Raw genomic sequence first — 19064 nt, forward strand, 5'->3', positions numbered from 1 at the left:
GAGCGCGCTGCGACGCTTCGATAGCATTTAGCTTAGCCCCATTCATTCAATGGTACCAATCAGAGATAAAGTTAGAAGTGACCAAACACATCAACGTTTTTCCTATTTAAGACGAGTAGTTATACGAGCAAGTTTGGTGGTACAAAATAAAACGTAGCGCTTTTCTAAGCGGATTTAAAAGAGGAACTATATTGTATGGCTTAATAGCACTTATGGGAGTACTTCGACCTGGCGCAGTAACACCCTCCCTCTCCCATTATGAGAGTGAGAAGGGGAGCGGACTTTTCAGGCGAGTCGAAGTGCTCCCAAACAAAAAAAAATGAGTTCTGATTGTGTAGTTTGTTTAGTGTGTTGTGATTTAATAGCAGCTTAGCTTCTTGTTAGCTTAGCTGGTGACTGACGTATTCCTGTGGGCGGGGTTTAGACAAAAAACTGAGATCATCAAAGCAGGAAGTAGAGGGCTGTAGTCCAAACCAGCCGTTCACTGTAGGCTTTGAAAGGTAAATTCTGTTAAAGAAAATATATCGCCTGGCAGGGAACGTTGAGCTTTATCATTTTGCAGGTATTATTTATGCTATTAAAGCAACATTACACACTAACTAGGGTTTAAAAATGGGATCAGGAAGAACGTGACCTTTAAAAAAACGATATGGATTGACGATTATTTGATACAAAATCCGATGGAAACAACGGAGAAATATCAATATTTCTCATATGTAATATGTTTGTTGACTAAAACTGCAAATTAATGTTACATTGTGGACACCTAGCTCGAGATTTCAGCAGTGCGAGCTTGTCTGGAGTTATGACGGACGCGCGGTTTCATAATAACTGCGCAAATTTCTTTTATGAATGAACACATTCAGATGTTACCTCATTGCCTAAAATGTATAATCAATTTGATAAGGAATTTATTTTATGAAACAGCACTTAGAAATGACAGTTAAACCTTTTAACCTTTCTAATGATATATGGCATGACAAGTTTAATACTCTTCTTCATCAAGTAAGTTATGTGTCTTATATGATAATATTGTGGAGTCTCTTGTAACCTCAAGTAGGTCTCTGCGTAAATCTAAGATTTATAATGCTAAGCCAGGGTGCAATGAATATGTAAAAGAGTTTAATGGTGAGGCTAGAAAAGCTTTTAAAGCCTGGGTGGAGTCAGGCAGACACAAATCTGGCCCTCTGTTTGAGTATAAACTCATAGTAAGAATTAATTAATTACACACAAAATAAAGCGTTAGTCATTTTTTACGCATTTTAATCACACTTATTTTTGCACATCGGAACGTTTCTCACTGGATGAGTTTCGCGGAACGATTATACTGGAGCACCAACTAGCGTTCATGACTTCAGACAACAACAAACCACAGTGAACATGAACAAAGAAGCTGATGAGACTGCTTTGGTTGTCCCCGTGGATGGGAAATTTTGTTATAAAAAATGAACGGATGGAAGGGTCGATATGAGGATGGTTGTGTGCAAGCTATGCAACAAGGAATTCGCATATCACCGCAGCACATCAAGCCTCAAGTATCATCTCAATACAAAACATATAGCAGCTAGCGTGGACATTAGCCCGACTCCGAGTACAAGGACTTGGTTGAACAAAAATTATTATTATTATTAAAAATAAACAATATTTTGTTGCTTAAGCTTATGTATTCAACCATTATTCAATGGTATACTAATAATCCACGTGTAAAAAATAACTTCTCACTGTTCTCAGGTCAAATATTTATATGAGATTAAAATGTGATTAATTTCGATTAATTAAGTACACTGTAAACCCGAATGCTCAAAGTAATTAATTGTATTTAGTACTGTTAACTTAAATCATTACAATTAGTTCAAATTAATTAACCTTGTTGAGTATTTAGAACTTTCAGATATTTATGAGTTTGTAAAAATTAAACTTTTTAAGTTAGATGTATACATGTTGTTTTTTAATTTGCACTAACTGTCTCTTTAATGTACTCCAACTTAAAATCCCTCAGTTTAGAGTTTTTGCGTCTGACGTCATCCGTGTTCATGTAAGCTGCTCGCGTTGAGTTCTTCTCCTCAAGATGACAGATCGGTCGCTTCATGGGGTACTGTAAGTCTCACCTTTAAACTCAATGTATCAATTTTAAAGGCCATTATGTTTACTTTTCATGTACGTAATTGTGTTTAACAATTAGATGTGATGTAGATATAATATTTTTAGATGCGTTGTCACATTGTTGCTGTCTTTTGTGAGTAATGCCATATTTGTCTAGGGAATTTAGTGACTGCAGTACTGGAAGATTCCAGTAGGGGGCGTGGACAGGTGACTAGGGTCAAGCACGCGTTCCTTTAGTATCATAGAACAATAGACTGATCGAGGGAAACTCAGCGTGTTTGTTTGTCTCTAATACCTGTTCCCTTATTGCAGGTAAAACCCCTAGAAAACCTATTATTTATTGCTTTAATGCTTCAGTGACTGTTGTGGGAATTATTATGAGTTTATTTTATGCACTTTATTAGTTAAAAAGTAGCTTAACTGTGTTTAATGAAAAGTAGGTCACGCGTGGCGCACGTGAACCCCCCCAATGTGACGATAACTTGAGCGTAATGGTGGTCTAAATGATTATTTCTTATGATGTGTATATTAAGGTTATGGCAGTGCAAGTTTTATATGTATTGATCAGGATTTTTGGTTTGTGTTTATACTATTAGTCGATGTGTTAAGTGACTGGTCTAAAAGTAATAAACAGTGGTTAATGTGAATCGTTGTCTGTTTAAGTGATTAACTGAATATCACGCAATGAGATGTAAATGAGACACACATGTATACTAGTAATATGCATTTTATTGCATTTGTCAATGTATTTGTTTTAATGAGAGAGAATTGTTGCGCTTGCTACCTGCTTATTTTAAGATCGTGCTTGCTATTACTGTTTGAATCATAATGTTTAACCATGTAAATGTTTCTTTTCAGATTTCAAATAAGATGATAGACTGGGAGTGCAGGGTGTAAAAAGATTCATCGTTCAAGACTCCACGTCCTCAGACACCACAGACTAGAACATAGACACTGCTCAAAAATAAGTCCACTTCCATGTATGTATCATGATTGCCCCTGCATGTTTCACACATTTGGTGAACTCAAAAGTCACCTGTGTAGAAGCCATGTAATGGATCATTCCTAATAAGTGATGTACTAAATTCTGGCAGCATCATTTTCATGGTCTTAATCGTTTTTGTTCCTGATTTTTTAGCTTGATTATTCTGAAGTGCATATTGAGAGAGAGCCACTGGAGCAATATATGGTTGTGCGTTACAGCTCTAATGGCCAAATGCAGTGAATTTCTCTGTTGTTCTTGAGGACGAATTGGTCACCACCCACAACCAACTTCCAGATGCCTTTCTTGTCCTGTTTGGATTCCTGTATGCTTTTCACGTACATATTCCTAAAGGACTTGCAAAAACATTGGTATTTGTGCAAAAAACTTTTGCTTGGCATGGAAGATGGGGAAACTGTCTCCTATCCTGCAAACCTTAAAGAACAAGTTGATGTGAAGCATAACTTGTACTACCTCAGCACACACAAAAGACAAAAAGAGTTACTTAAATGTTATCTAACTGATGTTACTTTGATTTTTTTACTTGTATCTACTTAGTTTTTATTGACAAGTTATTGTATTAACAAAGCGGTTCAGTTTAAGAAATTGTCATGTTTAATGGAACTGTGTGGTGTTAATATATGAAGTTGGCTGTTTAACATTCCTTGCTCATTTCTCATTTTATAAAATGCTGTTAAACAATTTGAGCCTGTTAAAAGGTATGTTGTGTTGCTAAGAGAATTACATTTTTGACTGAAAAATATGAAATGCTGTTTAACAGTTATGTTACCTTGAACCCATTAAAAGGGTAACTTTACTTTTGTGGGTTGCTAAACAGACTTTAAAGCTCACGTAACACACGCTGTTTCTGCATTTCTGATATTAATCTGGAGTACCTATGGAGTAGTATGACATCCTTTATATCTCTGAAGAGTCTTTAGTTTAATCAGATTTATAAAAGAAAGATTAGCTTTACCGAATCTTTCCGATAACGTACTAAAAAATGAAGAAGGAGGAGTTATAACACGGGAGGAGCGAGTACGAGTCATGCAACACTATACAACACTGTTTTAACTTATGATTCACTACATGTTCGTGTCATTTATATAATATACACGCGCCTATTTCCAACATAAGACAGAAGTCTTACTTACCACGTGTAACTCGTCATGAAAATCCACCGCATCAAACACACACGCAAAACTCCGCTGCTAATCCGGATAATAAACTATATCCATTGTTTCCATAAGGCTGGATGTCTTCTCCTTACATCCAAAAACACACTTCTTGTTGTGCCATTGTTGACTTTTGAAATTAAACAAAGCTGAGTGGCGTGATAAGCTGTTAGCAAGCTCTAGCGTCTCCCGCTGACTGACGGCTGGGCGGGGTTTTCCGGGGGAAGTTTTCCGGCGGAAGCCCATATAAAGAAGTGATACGTATCAAAAACCCCTGAAACGTCAGTTAGAACCGTAATCGAAAAAAATTAGCCGAAACTTGTACGAACCCTGGCGAAGTGCATTCGGCACAGAAATACTCTGAAACACGCCCAACTGCATTTTTGACACTTTGCCTACGTTTAGCATGAGGAAACAACTCTATAACTGTGTTAATAAGTCAGAATGCTTGAAATACCATTAAACCCCCCCTTTAATTTTTGACTGCAGATTGTATCACATTTGTAAATTTAAGAGAGTTGTTTAATGCAACTGTCTCATGCTAGTTTAAATGTATGAAATTTGCTGTGGAGCAATCCTTTTGTGAAATAAATTGCCAAAATTTTATTACACATGTCATGTGTTTCTGTGAAATTGCTGAAGCATTTTGATAAAGATTTTAGAAGTTGATTTAACTTGATATAGAAAATAAATAATTTGCTTAGCATGAACTCAAATAGAAAAGTATAGTAAATGACACATTTGATTTGCAAGCACTCAAAATACACAAGTTTAGATAATGAAATATTTGAGGTGCAAGAACTCAAAATACACAAGTTTAGTAAATTAAATGTTTGAGTTGCAAGAACTCAAAATATAACTGTAGTAATTAAAATGTTTGATATGCAAGAACTCAAAATATAACTCTGTAGTAATTAAAATGTTTGATATGTGTGGGATTTTTATGTTGTTTTATTAATCTTGCTAATTGCTAAAAGTGTTAAAGTTACAAAGATGTCCAAATAAGGACTGTGGAAATTGATTTTGTTCCATTTTTATATTTCTTTAATTGATCATTTTATTCTATAAACATTGTGTGTTTCATATATGCACTGAGCTATTATGTAGAAATGAGGTGTTTATGTTTGAGAGTGGAGAGTTACCAGTTTTTGTGTGTGTGGTTACCAGTTTTTGTGTGTGTGCTGCAAGGAGGAATTTAGGAATTTACGACTGGTATCGATCAAGATAAGAGAGAGGCCTGAGGGGGAAAGCAAACAGGCGACTATGTCATTAACTAATGCCTTAATGTTCACAGGATAAAATATGCAATGTATTTCTTACTTAATCAGTATTAATCATTGAATAATTGATGAAATAAATATAAGATGTTGTCTTTGATAAATGTGTATTAACCAATGAAATGAAGGTTGCATACAGAATAACTTAATGGGGGCAGGGCAGCTCAACCTTGAAGAACAGAATCTCCTGTGTGTGTGTGTGTGTGTGTGTGTGTGTGTGTGTGTGTGTGTGTGTGTGTTTCTTTCCTAACAGATGGTTTTTAATAATAATTAAAGTGTTTGCTTAGAGGTAGTATTGCAGTAAAAGATTTAATATGTGTTTATCTATCTAAAGAATTTAATGTGTGCCATATTCATATAACCAATTTTACAAATAATGAAATGATGTCATGATATTGAAATATGTTTTACATAATAATCACTTTCATCTTACAGCTTATGTTTTTTATAAATGAATGTTTTATTAATGATTTGTTTCTAAGAAAGCATTATAACATGCTATTCAAAGTGGAGGAGTACTGGAGAAGAACTGCAGGGCTCCCAGGGATGAGAGGAGAACAGATTGTTTTTTCTTTGTCTATGTGTGTCCATCTTTGCCTACAGGCTAAAATTGGGTGTGGTGATGGAGTCAGATGGACGAGGGGAACGGCCTTTGTGGGTGGAGATTTTCTGAAGAAACATCGACGTCACATATTTTATAAATAAGCATGTTACTTCCTGAGCTGGTTGTTCGCTACTTGAGAGGACCCAGCGCTGTTAAACTTTTTCAATCTGATCAATAAATATTTGAACTTAGATATTTGTATCTTGTGCCTTTCCTCTAAATTATGAACATGCAAATGGACGCCTTAAAGTCCAACAATTGGTGACCACCGACGTTTTGTGGAGGGAAAGGAGAGAGTGAGAGGAAGGAGGGTTTCACATTGAAGAAACCAGAGTAAGGGAGGGCTCCATTTCAACACAAAGAGCGCTCTAATAAACAAGGTAAGCAGAAACCTGTTGTATCGAATTCTGCTATTTGGATATATCAAATTAATTGTGTTGATAGGGAGCTCCGAACTGAAATTGATTATTTAAACAATAAGAATTGATCAGAGTGAAAAACTTTTTGAAATTTTTGAATTTTTTTTTGTTAAATATAAGGTTGAGGATTCCTTTAACGCATTAGGCGTTATAAAATACCGACTCGGTTGTAGCCGTAAGGAGTGAGAGGCTCTTGGATGAAAGGTCCATAAATACTGTTAATGGCGGTGTAAGTTAACAGAATTAAATATAAGGTTGAGGATTCCTTTAATACATTAGGTGTTATAAAATACCGACTCGGTTGTAGCCGTAGGGGGTGTACAGCAGCCCGTGAGGTGTAAGGCCTACGAATACTGGAAAAGAAAATTGACGTCTTACTGTTATTGTTGTGGTTTTGTCTGAGAAATTGTATTGTAATAGTATTTGTACCGTGTATTGAACGTTGATATATATTATGGCTAAATTTCAGAAAGAGTGTGATGAATATGTGTGTTCACCGGTGTATGTGCCATGGCAAAAAATAATTCAATTAATGATGGCCCAAACTGATCCTAAAGATGTTAAGAAAAGACAGAAAGAGGTTGCATTAGTTAGGGGAAGTTGACAGTGGTGCAGCTGCAAAGCCAAAGGAAGTTAAACAGGGAAACAGTCAGCCAGACTCAAGTATGACACCTACGGCTCCTCCTGCTGCTCCACCCCCAGTGAAATCGATCTACCCCTCCTTGCACACACCTAATCCTTATGAGAAAGCCAAAGCCAAAATGAAACAGCCTGTTTTTCAAATCAATAGTGGTGAATTAAATGTAGATGCAGATTTTATTTGTGTGAAAATGTAGTGTGTCTGTGATATAATGAGTCTGTTAAAACCATAAATGGGATTAAGCAAAATCTAGCAGAAAGACTGAGGTGAAGCTTTGAAAGAAAAACAACAAATTAGAGAAAAGAGTAGAGACCAAGTTATTAAATGTGGAAATATAGATGAACAATTAAAAAAAGGACAGAAAATTGTTAAAAGGTGAATGAAACAGATAGATTGTATAAAGGAAAAAAAGATTTAACAAAATGAAGAGGAGTCTTCATCTGATGATGGAAGGTGGTCACAAGATAAATTTTATTTTAAATTGAAAGGCAATATTTTGCATGGGTCAAGCTGAAACCTTGTGGGCTGATTATTCCCATCCTTTGACATTCAAGAAAGTGAATAAAAGCTGGCAATGAAAAGACAGTGGCAAAAACTGTGTGTGACATCAAAGTGTTGGAGTTGCAAAGAGAGAAGTAACTCATAAACTGGACTGAGAACACATTCTATTTGAATGGGACTATACTTGAACTCAAGCGGTGAAGGGGGCACTGCATATGGTCAGAGACATTTACAAGGATGAAACACCAAAAAGACTGAGTGGAATCCAGAAAGACTCACAAAGACAATACTGTTCTTGGAGGCAAGAGAAACTGGACAATATTTCACTGGACACTGAACTTTTTCATCTTCATACGGGCCTTTGAGTGAAATAGGGGAAAGAGTAAACAGCCGTTCAATGTTTATTAAAGACCTTGTTACTATAGGGACACAGACAATCTTTATGAGAAAATCAGCTAGACATATTTAAAGGCTGATAAAGAACTTTGTTGTTAGGTGTGACTACCTGTTCTGAAATCAAATCAGACTCCTATTAATCTGACAGGAAGAAATGCATAATTGAATTTGGTATATACAGAGGAAGTCAGAATTCCACTGATGGTACTGAGCTAAAAAGTAAATATATATGGCATAGAACAGCTATGGCAGAAAGGATATTAAAATAGATAAAAGAAATAAATTGAAAAAGAAAAAAGAACACCATAGAACACTATAAAAGGTAAACAAGAAAAGCTGTGACAATAGAAAAATATCTGATTATTGTGACAAACTTTGTATTTAAGGAAATTGCCAGCCCAGACATCATATACGTGCATGAAGGTGTTCACATGGCAGATCTAATCACTGAGGGTGAGCCAAATGATTGGATACCATTGACTGATATACAAATTATTATTATTGTTATTAATTATAATTGTTATACCATTGACTGAAAAAGCAAATAAATTGAGAGATGGTTTGTTCGCGGTACCACTGACAACTCCCCCACCGTTAATCACACTGTTTACAGATGGTTGTTGTTTCAGAGCAGCAGATGACACATTGAAGGCAGGCTTTGCTGTGGTTGAGCAAGTTGTGGGTGATTTTGTAACACGACTGAGTGGTAGATTGAAAGGTAAACGGTCAGCACAGAGAGCTGAAATGACAGCTGTTATCAAAGCCTTGCACTACACTGGTGAAGAGAGGGTGATTGTTTATAGTGAATCTGCATATGTGATTGGTGCAGTATATATGGAACTGCCATATGGCAGATAGGTGGGTTTGAAACCAGGAAAGGTTGGCCTATAGTAAATGCTAGCAAAGCCTGACACATACTACAGGCTGTGAAGGTACCTAATGGAGTGGCTGTTGTCAACTGCCTAATAAACCACTTATATCCCCAACCATGGTTTCCCAAGACAAAGTTAGATCTGACAAAATTGACAAACAAGCACTGGAATTGACATATAGTTTTGGGGCTGCTTATCACCCCAATGTTAGAGCAAAGATGAAATACTGAACCTGACTTTGACATTAAAATTTGACTTGACAAAATCTGTGCACAGACAAAAATAACATGGCTTGAGGCATTACCAATTGCATTAATGTCTATTCGCTCTTCTGTTAACAGGATCACTGGTTTCACAACCTTTGAATTGCTTACAGGTCGACAGTTTCCAGGTCCAAGGCATGACGTGGTGCAGGATCCCATCCTGCCTATAACACATGACGTTTCATCTGACAAACTAACTGCTATGATTGAACATTTTTCTTGCCAGGCTACCAAACAACGAAATTGTGAGAACGACCCAGCTGTTAAAACTGATGATTGGGTTTCTAACAGACACAGGTGTGGACCTGAGGACTCAGGTCCAAGAGAGGGAGAGTGTTGAAAGTGAAAGTGAATCAGCTGGAATACAGAGAGGACAAACAGGAAGTGGTAACACATCAGTGGTAACACTCACACAACACCAACAACAAAGTCAATAAACACACTGTAAAATTGTGCATAAAAAAGGTGAAATTTTTTTTCAGCCCAGTAACAGAACCCCTAGCACACTGTGTGAGCACAGATTGTGCCTATGGAACAGGTATAGCCGTACAGTTCAAAGCGAAGTACGGTACACAAAAGGTTGTAAGACAGAACAAACACACAGGTGAATGTGCAGTTACCCACGAGGATGACGGCAGATTGATTTTTCATTTAATAACAAAACAAAATTGTACTGATTTACCAACATATGAGAATTTTACCTACAGCCTCAGATGTATGAGAGAGTGGTGTGAGAAAGAAAACATAACAAGTGTATCCACTCCCCGGCTGGGGTGTGGCCTGGATAAATTGGATTTCCACAAAGTGCTGGAAATCCTGACAGAAGTGTTTAGAGACCTGAATGATCTTTGAATTTCTTAAGTTTCTTATACAATTCTACAGTATTAATTTCATATTTCATTTTTTCTTTTCCTTTTTAATTTACGATTGTTATTTGAGTATTAGCCAATAGGCATAAGTGTATTTTTTCCACAGAGATGAAGCTATATGGAAATTGGAAGGTTCTGTGGGCCCTAGGAGTTATAACTGCAATTATAGTCACCATAATATTTGGCATAAACAATGGAGATCCCTGTGTAACAGACTGATAGTGTCTGCAATAGAGAAAAAAGAGAATAGTCCACCCCCATATAGCATGCCCCTATTAGGCCTACAGAACCTGGACGAGGAGGAAGAAGAAAATGTGTGACCTCTTTCAGAGGTCAAGAGAGGGAATTGTGGGATTTTTATGTTGTTTTATTAATCTTGCTAATTGCTAAAAGTGTTAAAGTTACAAAGATGTCCAAATAAGGACTGTGGAAATTGATTTTGTTCCATTTTTATATTTCTTTAATTGATCATTTTATTCTATAAACATTGTGTGTTTCATATATGCACTGAGCTATTATGTAGAAATGAGGTGTTTATGTTTGAGAGTGGAGAGTTACCAGTTTTTGTGTGTGTGCTGCAAGGAGGAATTTAGGAATTTACGACTGGTATCGATCAAGATAAGAGAGAGGCCTGAGGGGGAAAGCAAACAGGCGACTATGTCATTAACTAATGCCTTAATGTTCACAGGATAAAATATGCAATGTATTTCTTACTTAATCAGTATTAATCATTGAATAATTGATGAAATAAATATAAGATGTTGTCTTTGATAAATGTGTATTAACCAATGAAATGAAGGTTGCATACAGAATAACTTAATGGGGGCAGGGCAGCTCAACCTTGAAGAACAGAATCTCCTGTGTGTGTGTGTGTGTGTGTGTGTGTGTGTGTGTGTGTGTGTGTGTGTGTGTGTGTGTGTGTGTGTGTGTGTGTGTGTTCTTTCCTAACAGATGGTTTTTAATAATAATTAAAGTGTTTGCTTAGAGGTAGTATTGCAGTAAAAGATTTAATATGTGTTTATCTATCTAAAGAATTTAATGTGTGCCATATTCATATAACCAATTTTACAAATAATGAAATGATGTCATGATATTGAAATATGTTTTACATAATAATCACTTTCATCTTACAGCTTATGTTTTTTATAAATGAATGTTTTATTAATGATTTGTTTCTAAGAAAGCATTATAACATGCTATTCAAAGTGGAGGAGTACTGGAGAAGAACTGCAGGGCTCCCAGGGATGAGAGGAGAACAGATTGTTTTTTCTTTGTCTATGTGTGTCCATCTTTGCCTACAGGCTAAAATTGGGTGTGGTGATGGAGTCAGATGGACGAGGGGAACGGCCTTTGTGGGTGGAGATTTTCTGAAGAAACATCGACGTCACATATTTTATAAATAAGCATGTTACTTCCTGAGCTGGTTGTTCGCTACTTGAGAGGACCCAGCGCTGTTAAACTTTTTCAATCTGATCAATAAATATTTGAACTTAGATATTTGTATCTTGTGCCTTTCCTCTAAATTATGAACATGCAAATGGACGCCTTAAAGTCCAACATATGCAAGAACTCAAAATATAACTGTGTAGTAATTAAAATGTTTGTGTAACTTACTTAGTACTTTCAGTTAGGTCCAATTAACATAAATGAGAACCAGAAACTCAAAACGTATAAGTTCTGCATAATTAAAATCAGGATCATCAAAACTCAAAAGATTTGAGGCAACTGATTACCTCAAATTTTTTAAGTAATCCCAACTTATTCGGGTTTACAGTGTACAAAGCCTCTAATTAATTAGATAAATTTTTTTAAACGAGTCCCGGCCCTAATATAATGCCAAAAAGAGTATATATTATATATTATGATTGTCAGGAGTAGGGAGAACAGGAAACTGGCATTTCCTGATTTCTTTCTATCTGGAAATGCTCTAAAAGTATGTAATGAGGTTAAATATTTAGGGCACTATATAACTGATGACCAATTTGATGATAGGGATATCTACAGACAGTGCTGTGCACTTTATGCTCAGGTGAATACATTGATCCGTAAGTTTGGTATGTGCTCAGAATCTGTGAAGACCACACAAAAAACGTCATCTCTGTTTGCAAACACGAAATTGGTCTATACTGCCCATTTGTGGAGAAATTACAGGAAAAGAAGCATACGGAGGAATAATGTTACATATAATGATGGAATGCGTTTATTGATGAAGGTTCCATGATGGAATAGGGCTGGGCGATATGACCCAAAAAATTATCAAGAAAATGTTTTTCCATATCAGTGGATATCGATAATTATCATGATAAATAACAAATCTTTACTCCTTTCAAATTTAAAGGCAGATTTTTGCTCCTGAAAGAAAATGGTAAAACCCAGAAAGTTAGTAAAACTACTTTTTATTCAGAACATGACAAATACAAATACTAAAATCTTGTTTTAATGGTCATGCATCTGTATTTAATGTAAATCTATTTGTTATGAAATTAACACATTTCTGACACAAAAGCAGCAGACTGACTGCTGTCACTTTAAGAACCAAGACAGACTGCTTTAAGTTTCAATATACTGAGTAACAGCTGTTTATGTTCACTTAAACAAGAAAGAAAACTTAGTTCAGTGATCACGCGTGTGTTATACATATACGAGTTATACACGCTGATAAATGGATGTCAAGAGTGTCACGTTGCTGTGGGAGCGCACATACGCAAACACTATATTCACTGCAGTGGTGGATCTGCTGTTTTTCCTCAGGTTCCTGAATTTGTGAATGTCCTGTAAATATACTATTTAAGCTGTGGGGACGTGTGCGTGCGCAAGGCGGACGCTGAATGAAAGTACAGTATACTGCACCTATTGTGTCTGTTGTCCAACAACATTACACACAAGAAACTGTTTCCGCGCATTTGAATTCCGTGTTTCCGTCCGCGTTATCCGCATCGCGAAAATCATAGGTCTCTACTAATAAATGAATAACTCCTTCAAGTCTAACTGACACTGTGATTGTAGACCAAGAGCGCGTGCCGCATCCGGAAGTGCTCGCGCAACATTACGCACAGTGCGTAAACATCGAGCACTTATCAAACCGTCCTTATTGTTTTATTGAAAAAGTTTATATCGGTAAAATTATCGTTATCGAATTATTGCCCAGCACTAAGTGCAAGTCAAATGTTTGTCAGTGCTGGTGTGCCAACCTGTGCTGTTGTAATACGAAATTTCATGCATAAATGTATATGTAGGTTGTTGGACTCTTCTAGCAGTATTATTTTATGATTGATGAACCTGGCACAGAGTTCAGTCAGGTTTTTTTTACGGATGTGGAATCATTGGCGTTTTAGTTTATATTATGTACATGTGTAAATGTAAAGGTATGTGTCTTTGTGTGTATATTTGTTGTTTTTTTATGGTCCGAGAGAGTGTCCTAAAAGTGCCCATCTTATGACTGCTTTTCCACAAGTTAAACAGGTGTATGAGTTCCATAAAACATGTTTCAAAATGTGTTTGCTCAAATAGCTTGTAGGAAAAGATTGTTACCCATCTCTAGTAGCCTCTGTTTCATTGCATTTTAGATTGTGCCGTCATTACATATTTATGAGCTGCTGCTCCTTTGGCCATGCCCCACTACTAACGTCATGTGCGCATGCCCAATGGTATCGCGAGCAGTACAGACTGTATTATTATTATTTTTATATTTCATATATTATTATTAACGGTTCATGCAGTGGCGGCATTTCACGAAAACTTAGGGTATGGCAAAAATTCTTCGTACAAGAAGGCCATTCAAATAACGAATCCACATGATATCCATATGTGTACATACTCCACCAACCTGTATCATACTATGATTGCACTGATGTACACTATGATTGCACGGACAACAATACGGAAGCAATACAAATGAAAAACAAAAATAAAAATCATGGTTGTTTAAAATGCTTTTCAAATGTTGTCATTCTTAATTAAGTGCAACTCCAGCAACAGATTAACTAAAACAAGATCATATCAAAACATACTGTAACATCCCTTCACAAATCTTGTCATGACAGCCGCCAATAAACACTTATAAAAACACAATAAAGACTTTTAATGATGTGATAGAGCACACGTAGTTAACCCAGCCAGCTAACCAACTAATATTAAAACACTAAATAAAACTCTTAGTAAAACAGGGCTAAATGCAAAAACAAGTCTTACCTTTTGTCGTCGTGCAGTTTTTATTCCCCAAGTCGCCATATTCAAAAACGCGCGCAAATAATTAATACAATTCACTTCCACTGCGCTATAATACAATTTCCCAGTGTAAGAGAACGTGTTTATTTATCCACAGAGAACAAATAATTTTACTTCTGGAATAATGTATGCAATATGCATTGCGCGAGTGTGGGGGAGAACCGTGAGTCTGTTTGAATGTTAAAACAAAAAAAGGAGTTTACTTGCGAAAATAAAGATTATAACAACAGTGGTCATCATGAAACCTCCTGCACAATTCAAGCTGCGCTGCAAGAACGACAGGTTGATGACATCAAAGTACCGCGAGGGTGAGGCGAGAAATCATCGGAAGAGTTTGCTTTCAAACCGCTCTCGCGGCACGTTGATGTCATCCGCATGTCGGTTCCTGTATTATAGCATGAAGTCGAGCACACACGTAAATTATCCATATTAGTGATGTACCAATGTTTAGATACGTTCTACTGAACATATTTAACATTATTTTTAATGAGCTTCATTATAGCCTGTTGATTTCTGGTGTTTTGTCTGAATGCTAGGGTATGGCAACTGCCATACCCTGCCATACGCAAACGCCGCCCCTGGGTTCATGTATTGCCAACAGGCAAATCAAGCATAAAAGTATCACTAATAAGTACACTCCAGGAAAGAAGAAACTCATAACACATATTGATTCCAGAGTAAATTGTGATGTAGCAGTATCAACAATACAGAGGATGTATACTGCTTGTGGACAGCCTGCTAATTGCTAGAAGCTAGCGGGAGGTCCGCCGTATCTTGGAAAAGTGGTAAGAGACTTGGGGGAACGTTAGGGTCGTCGGAAAAGCCGGTCTGTAAGGCCCAGTCCTGGTTAGTTTGGCAAAACAGTATTACTTAGTAAGTTCATGTAAAATTGTGAAATAAAGCAGTAAAATATTTTTTTAACTTTCGAAAACTACGGTAGCTGGTCACTGGCTTTGCAGGAGAAACCACGCTGCAAACTAACTAGCATAGCGGTTAGCCACCTCGTAGTTCTCAATGGCAAATGACTGCTAAAACCACACACACACACACACAAGTTCACACCCTCGACGTGCACCAATTCGTGGGCGGGATGATGTCAGTTTACGGTGCTAACACTAGCTTACTAGTGTCTACAAACATTATTAATATTATTAATAACTTAAAGGTGCTCTAAGCGAATTGAAGCGTTTTAGACCATAAAACATTTTTTGTTACATACCGGAAACATCTCCTCACTATCTGCTTGCTGCCTGTCCGCTGATCAAACTGTAAAAAAACGCGATCTCTGTAGACAGCCCAGGCTTCACAAACGGCAATATCAACAAATGGCCAAACCTAGCTCACAAAACAAAACAAAGTATTCCAGCCAATAAACGACAAGAAGGATTTGGGGGTGGGGGTTAGGCGCGTTCATGAAAGCACGGAAGGGAGGGGGAGGGGGAGGAGTTAGCTACGCTCCGTCTGTTTGAAAACAGATTCAAACGTCAACAATAACTAACGTCTCGCAGATTCGCTTAGAGAGCCTTTAACTATACATCGTTTAAAAGTTATAACTTACGGGTTTAGCATAAGTGTATGGTCTCTGTTTTGAGATACAGATCCTCTAGCATCATAAATGTAGTATTTTGTGACAGAAGATGAAAACATGCAGAATATAAATGTGACTTACCGTTTTGTGTTGATATATAACAATTGCGAACGAATCCAGTCTGTTTAAGATGTGTGAATAATCCATGAAAGTCCAATAAAATACATCCAATGACCATTTTTGTTCACAAATGCGTATAATCCGTGAAATATAGATATATAGTCTGTTGTTTACATCAGATTTCACATGAACGTCTTATCCCCTACAATCTGAGGACTATTTACGTCGTAACACACTGTATATGAGATTACACTTTAGGTTCCGATAAACACGTGTTAAAACTTTGTTTTTAAAAGTAAGCGGGAGTATAATCCATAATATCCAAATAGCGCTGTTATTTCCGTGAGCCATAATAACAGTAGAGGATATCAGCGAAGTGACTGCTCTGTACTCTCTAGTTACCTGGTGGGTGGAGACCTGGGTAGTGGGGTGGTGGGCAGGAAAATACAAACGGAGTGTGATAACAAGGCTAGTTATGTCACAACGGAGCTGATTTTGAAACCGTGCAATCTGAGACTCAAGGCAGAGGACATTCAGAAACCTGTATCTCACTCAAAAGAGCATGGATGACACGCCTATAATATTAAACATCATTCTTTTGTCCCAACATTCCTCACTGAGCCATTAGGGGGTTGAGTCTCAGGTGTGAAACACATCAATAGTCATGACCATTGACCCTCCCTTGCATATTGCAAGCAAAAAGCATCTTATAAAAGTTAAATCAATGAATTGTTTCATGTGAGTGAGTGGGTAAAATGGTTTATACATCTTTTTGTAGGAAATTCTCTACTCTCATGGATTAAATTTAAAAAAATTCTTCTGACAGAAAATTTTTTCAGGCCAAGTTATATTCCTTTAACTGACACTTTATGTAGGCAAGATCAATAGCATTTTAAAGGGGAGATGAAGTCTGTGGCATATATAGGTAGCTGTAGTTTGCAGGGCATTTCAGATTAGGGCGAAACACTATATACACTCACTCACAATATAAAAAGAAACATGAGTATCACTACCTTTAATGTATCTTTTATTAATTATTTATTAATTGTAGCATTTGCTAATATTTTTTTCAAAAGTTACATCTGTTAACATTGTTCATGTTATATAATGCATTTACTAATGTGAACAAATACTTTTTTCATATCATATTATTTGGAACACATAAACCAATTTGGAACACATAAACCAATAATCCAGGGACTGTCTTTTCACACAACAGCTTACAGTCACAACTCTTATACAGTAACGTTATCTATGTATGTATGTATATAAACCCTGAACGAGTAACTCGAGTCAAACCCGTGTAAGATTCGCACAGGACGTCTGTAACCATAGTGACAGTTGTAAATTGAATGACTGTACCTTTATCAACAAATTATTATGTTACAATAGAGGCAGCGCTGATGTGCTATTTTATGCGCAATGTTATGCACTTAAAACCAACGCATTGTGCGCAACGTGCTTATATTACACAATAACAAAACTCAAGCTCACTGAAGATAAACAGTGAGTGATGAAATGAGGATAATAAACAATAATGTATATATTTTAGTAACGTTAAAGGTATAAAAGTGATGCAGTCAAAAGCAGTGAGAGATTAATTGTTTGATTAGCAAAATTAGGTAACTTCCCTTTTAAGACCAAAGTCCGGATCCAAAATATGGCTACTGTGTTTTCTTTTTCTGCTGGTTACTTTCTCCTAAGACCTAAATGGTCGTGTTTATGATGATACTTGCAAAGACTGGATTTTTGATGCATATGTGTATTTAAGGCCAGTAAAATGGCAAAAATACTCACAAGCTCAATGAGAAGGGAATGCGTGGCTTGCATTTTCCTCTGACACAGAAACAGTGGGCGCATTTAACACTGTTGCTTGTGTTTGAATGGCTTAAAATCACTTGTTTTTAAACTGCGGTGCTTAAATACATTCACAAACGTTAAGTTTTTGTTACCTCGCGGAATTGCAACAGCAAGAACCGACAGTTGGATGACATCGAAGTACCGCGAGAGCATTTCGGAAGCAGTCTTCTGTTATGATTTCTTGAACTGCTCTCACAGGATTTGGATGTCATCTGCCTCTTGGTTCTTGTGGCGCCACATGAAGTGTACTCACCAGTTTAACAAAGTCAATTGTATCAGCCAATGGTTAGATCAGCATAGCAGTCAAAAACGGGACCCGAGTAATCACGTACGGGAGAAATAATTTACCCACAAAATAACCTACAGGACACCTATACAGTGCAAAGACACGTAAGTTACCTGGCTAATTGGTTTTCTTATCCCACGAACTGAAAGGCTTGCCAATCTTCATCATTTGGCTAAGCCAAATCAATCTCCATTGCTCCTTTAAACCTTTATCGATTTTCAAAAAATCGGAGCCTTCCTGCATTATAAGTATGTCCATGCTAGCTGAAATAAAGTTTTACCTCATCTTACGCGCTACAGCCAGAAAACCCGGAGTGGATCCGGTGCGTAGTGATTACAGAACACATACAGTGGAGAGAGGAACGTGATTTGGCCCCACTCCAGGCTTTGATCAGATCCCACTTAAAAAGGTGAATACACGTCGACTTTATAAAAAGTGATTTTAATAATTTTGCAATTGACGGAAATCTGTCTAGCGACAGAGAACTTTAATCCATGTACTCTACAAGATTAGAGAACTTTATTGTTTGTGAACAAATGTTTAGGATGTGTTCCTTGGTCTTATTTCAGCAACTTTTTCTTTTTTAAGAAATAAAAAAACATAATTTACTTAAAAATACAAACATGTACATACATTTTACTTAAATATTATTGTAGCACAGTTTGTGCTGAATACAGTGTTATGTGATATTAGCCAATAATATGTTTTAAAGCAACTAAAAAAATACCAAAAATAAGATGTAATTGAAACAATTACCAATTGTGAAAAGCTCTATATAAATAAAATTGAATTGAATAGATGTATAGGCTAACGTTAAATGCACATATCATGGAAAGGATCATCAGCTGAAAGGTTAGGCAAGGATGGCTCTGTAATATCCATACACCACGCCACCAGAGGGAGCTCTCACCAGAGTTTTGACCAGGCCCGCCCTCTGCTTCT

General features: G+C 36.7%; 1 long non-coding RNA gene across 1 annotated transcript; it reads left to right on the forward strand.

Annotated features, from left to right (window-relative positions):
* Positions 1-2115: 2115 nt before the first annotated feature.
* LOC135718434 (uncharacterized) lies at positions 2116-4766 on the forward strand. Its single transcript, XR_010520791.2, has 3 exons — positions 2116-2415; positions 2962-3083; positions 3242-4766. It is a non-coding gene; the product is annotated as an uncharacterized lncRNA (long non-coding RNA).
* Positions 4767-19064: the final 14298 nt, after the last annotated feature.

The sequence above is a fragment of the Paramisgurnus dabryanus genome, chromosome 10 (genome assembly GCF_030506205.2).
Source record: "Paramisgurnus dabryanus chromosome 10, PD_genome_1.1, whole genome shotgun sequence".
NCBI classification, from domain to species: Eukaryota; Metazoa; Chordata; class Actinopteri; order Cypriniformes; family Cobitidae; genus Paramisgurnus; species Paramisgurnus dabryanus.